The sequence below is a fragment of the Pocillopora damicornis genome, chromosome 8, assembly GCF_964200805.1.
Source record: "Pocillopora damicornis chromosome 8, jaPocDami1.2, whole genome shotgun sequence".
NCBI lineage: Eukaryota > Metazoa > Cnidaria > Anthozoa > Scleractinia > Pocilloporidae > Pocillopora > Pocillopora damicornis.
Window position 1 is genome coordinate 19,222,791 of NC_142677.1, and position 4,374 is coordinate 19,227,164.

The 4,374-nt window shown below is 36.4% G+C and overlaps 1 long non-coding RNA gene across 3 annotated transcripts; it reads right to left on the reverse strand.

Moving 5' to 3' along the window:
- Positions 1-764: 764 nt before the first annotated feature.
- On the reverse strand, positions 765-3,109 carry LOC149041728 (uncharacterized). Of its 3 annotated transcripts, none has more exons than XR_016179341.1 (4): positions 2,824-3,109; positions 1,652-1,781; positions 1,326-1,394; positions 765-1,030 (listed from the first exon to the last, which is right to left on the reverse strand). It is a non-coding gene; the product is annotated as an uncharacterized LOC149041728 (long non-coding RNA). The 3 variants fall into 3 exon arrangements; XR_016179340.1 differs by having other exon boundaries at positions 2,784-3,109; XR_016179342.1 differs by lacking the exon at positions 1,652-1,781 and having other exon boundaries at positions 2,824-2,920.
- Positions 3,110-4,374: the final 1,265 nt, after the last annotated feature.

Genomic DNA, 4,374 nt, shown 5'->3' on the forward strand with positions numbered 1-4,374 from the left:
GTTGCAGTTTTAAGTATAATGTTTCTCGCGGGTTACGGTAAATATCCGGTACCATTAGCTACTTGCACTTCGGTGGATCGTTATTAGAAAGTAACTTAACTTTACAAACCCTTGAAGATGAAGTGATTTTCATGAAACCGATCTCTATTGTTCCAAGATATAATTTGGTCCCCTGTAAATCACGTTATGCCCGAAATATCTTCGGATCTCTTGTTCCTCAACCCTTCTACTATCAAGATCTCATTTTTAATTCTCCCCCCTGGCAGCTAAATTTTTCCTTGTAACTTATTTCCGTAAAATAAGTTAGTGTTAGAAAAAACTTCTTCGTGATAAGTTTGAGCATTCTCAATGTCTGGATAGTACTGATAGAAGTTACATGATAATCACTCTGGGAATAAAAAAAGTGTTAATTAGCCCAGTTTTCTTCCCTCTCTTTTCCGATTATCATATTGTCATGTGCATGGCATGAAAATATTTTGCTATCCTTTTTTCACATCGGAATTATTTTAGCGCGCTTTAATTAGAAAAAGTACCAATCAAAATGTTCGGTTACTCAGCTATGGTGCGATAAATGGTAAACTATAATAAGTGAAATAGCAAAGTTGTCTCGTAAACACTCGATTGTTCCAAGGTTCATTCATTTATTCGGTAATTAATTCATTGACTGGTTCAACTACTTTTTGGTAGCCAATAGATCTGGTTTAAAATCTTGCAAAGAGACTGATTGTCTGAAAAGTTTGAAGAAACAAAGAAATGTCTATCCATTGTATCATCCACAGATTTTATTTTTACACATTGTAACCGATGTATGTTTATCATAAGGACACAATCTCTTATGAATTTAAAAAGTTTATTTTTGCAGCAGCGTTTTATATTCCAATTAAATTATTTAATAAAGCAGGCGACCGTTGAATTATGGTAAGCTTTGCTGTCTTAAGTTGACGTGGTTTCATTTCTGTTGCTCCACTCCACATCTTAGCTCACGGGCCTGTAAGCAGATTTCTCTTCGGTACTTGAGCTCCAGTGTTGTCTAAACAAGCAATATAAACATAAAAGAATGAATAGAATTAGCGGGCTCTCTCCGTGAAACAGGAGCGACAGGAGGGGCGCGTGTTTCAGGAAAATCTCCCGCCCTAATCCTACTCGCCTTCACTCGTCAGTAAGAAGAAAAAAAGATGACGCGTCTTCTTGACTCTTAAGATATTTGCAATGTAGCTCGTTGCATATAAGTACGAATGCACCACAGTACCCAAAATGACACAGGCCACGCTTAAAAATAACCAACTCAAAAAAGTTGCTCGCTACAGGGAGATTTCTGCACTAACCTCTTTCAAGCGTCTGCGGGCGTTCATCTTCGAGTATTCTGCTGGATTTTCTCTCTCCTGCGGTTTTCCCTAAAAATAGTGGAGTGAAAACGCCGTTTACGAGAAGTAATTGAATAATAACGTCAGTTGATACCTAGCTGAAATCGATGATAGTATGGTTTACATCGAAAACTGAACTCATTCATGAAGAAGAAAAAAGAAGCAAACAGAATATTAAATGAGATAGGATTAAAAATAATGAAGTGATCAAGGGGCGATCATAAAACAGTTATGGCAGGTTTTGGAAAAAATTTAAGCACACGGGATCTCTATGATAACTAATTTACCGTATTTTTTGTTTGTGAGAACATTCCTTCGACCAACACTAAAGAAAGGAGTACTGCCAACATCCAAATCGCTACAGTTTTCATCTTGTTTGTACCAGCCTCACTCACCAACTGATAATTTTTCGCAAAACTTCTCGCATATGAAGATATATAGAGGTGCGTCAGTCAAGGTAAGATGCATCCGGCTGTTTAGGAGATATCTTTATTTAGCTCTTAGGGGAGAAAATTAATGAATTTTCCGGCAACAGTAGAACCGTTTCCCTTTACGTTCATGACACTACAACGTAATAAATATTGCTAAATAGTACTAGTATTTTACTATTATTAAAATACCTACTTGGACGGAAAATTATTGCATTTTCCTTTTAAAGAAATTGTTTTTAATAACTTGCATCAACAATGGTAGCACTTTGAGACCCTTTGAATCCACCGACTAAATATTAATTAACAAGGCTATTTGATCTAATTTCAGTTGTTTTCTGAGTTCAAATACGGTCGCCGCGCTTAAATTTGAGTTTTATTCATAATCATTGAGCGAATTCTCTCTAACTCTTTGGTCTTGATTCTCAGTTATTCTCCTAAAAGTCATCGAGGCTCGCATCAGCATCTTTAAATTAACTTCCTACTCCTTCAGGTAATTCCCATATCTTGAGGGCTTTACAATAGGTTTATCTATGGAAATTCGTAGACACAACAGCCCATGCAAGCGGACCCGATTGTGAGAAATTATGTTTGTATGGAACTTGTCTGTGTAACGTTAGGCTTTAAAACTAGTTTTTTTTAGTGACAACAATGAAAATGTTTTTTTTCTCGGAGTGTTTTTGGATGTAGATTTTTCAAATGATAGACCCCCCCAGTGTGTGCATTGTAGTCCAAGCTGCTGGTTCGATTAGACTCTCCAATGAATATGTTTACAAAAGGAAACGGTGAATTGTTTTCCTTATCACCGAAATCTTCCTGAAGAAAAACTTTCGTAAGAATTCCTATGCATTTTCGCATGATGCGATTCCGTAACCCTTTACAATCACAATACTGTTCTCAAAAAGTTTTTCTAACAACTGTTTCCTCAGTTTATCAGGCCATTTTCTGGACAACAAGAAACTTCGCCATAGGCCAAAATAATATGCCCCACCTCCTATTCAAATTATCATTTTACAGATTGTAAAACCCACAGTGCTTCTTTCTTTGGTCAAATTCGGAATCCTGCCGACATCGGTTGACCCTTTTTTTTTCGGCATGAAATCGACAATAAACGTGCTTAATTTAACATTTCTAAACTTTTTATTTATTCGGAAACGAATTCAAAACACTCCTCAAGGTTGTCACCAGCTGGTAGTTCCAACGCAAAAACTCTTAGAATGATTGAATCCATCATCATAACGAGAATTGGGTTATGAGGTAAAGCTACATGCTAATAAAAAGAACTCTGTGAATTAAGGCTATTGCCTTTCAAACGATAACTTGGTTTAGTACCTTAGAGCTACATACTTTGAAAAAAAGAAGATTACTTATCTCTTTTGTTCCTATTTACACTCCAGCTCCTTCCGGTATTGTATCTCACGCTGTGTCTGAAATGTCTTTGGGTCGGCTCTTCCTCCAGTCTTCTTTTTATTTCGAAACTCGTTTTCTTCCCGCTCATTTCCGTTTATGGAAATTATGTATAAACATTAAATTTTGTTCCTTGAAGAGTTTGTAAAAACAGATTAATCTACTGATAGAGCATCACCAATATGTATGCAACACAGTCCAAGCAGCTGATTCGATCAGTCCCCTAAGAAGAGTTTGTGAGAACACAGCCTTTATTGAATTCAAGCAGTATATTTTTTTACATTAAACTATCTACATTTCGACGGAATCATTTTAATATTAAAGGTGAATGTTTTGTTTTATTAAGCCGTGTTATCTTGCGTTATTGAGGTATTGAATAAGGGTACGCGCATGTTATTCTGCATGTTTCCTCTGCACAACACCGAAGAAGGAGCAGTATGAAAATCCCGGTCGCTGCGGTTTCCTTCTTGCTAACAACACCTCCACCTATAAACTAATGATTTTCCATAGTAATTTTCATTGGTATTTGAGGGGGTAGTTGATGCAAGGTGTATCCGACTGTTTAAGAGCTCTTTAACGAATTTCATTCAGCTCATCTTAAGAACATTAATTAATTACTCAATAAGCAGTAAAACCATTATGTTGAGTTATGGATAAGAAACAAAACTGTCCCAGTGGAACCAATTACGAGATCGCATATTTGCTTGGTTTTTTTGGTGTAACCTTTTATTAGTGACTTATTTCAGTGAGAACAAAATGTAGGATACCTTCTAAATATATATGAGAATTGAATTTTTTCCATACAAAGATAACTAATTTCAACTGTAAAGCACAAGCCGATGGCTATATGTGTATCGTAGTCCAAGCAGCTGGTTCGATAAATCCCTCAGCAAAATGCATTTCACTTCATTCATTCATAAAGTTTGCTTCTTTAGCTTATCTAAAGCTGACTAGTACTTTCGGCAATTGTTTAGTTTGAGTTAAAAGCCAATTAGAGGAAATCAGATCCCTCGACAACTACATCAGCCATCATAGAGCATGAAGCGTATTGCTTTCCCAATTCCAGACCAAGCATTGAACCATGAATTTACGAAGGGGGTGGGGGAGCCGAGAGACTGACAGATAACCATACGATACCAAAACAGAGGCTTTTTATACTTCCTATATATAAATAT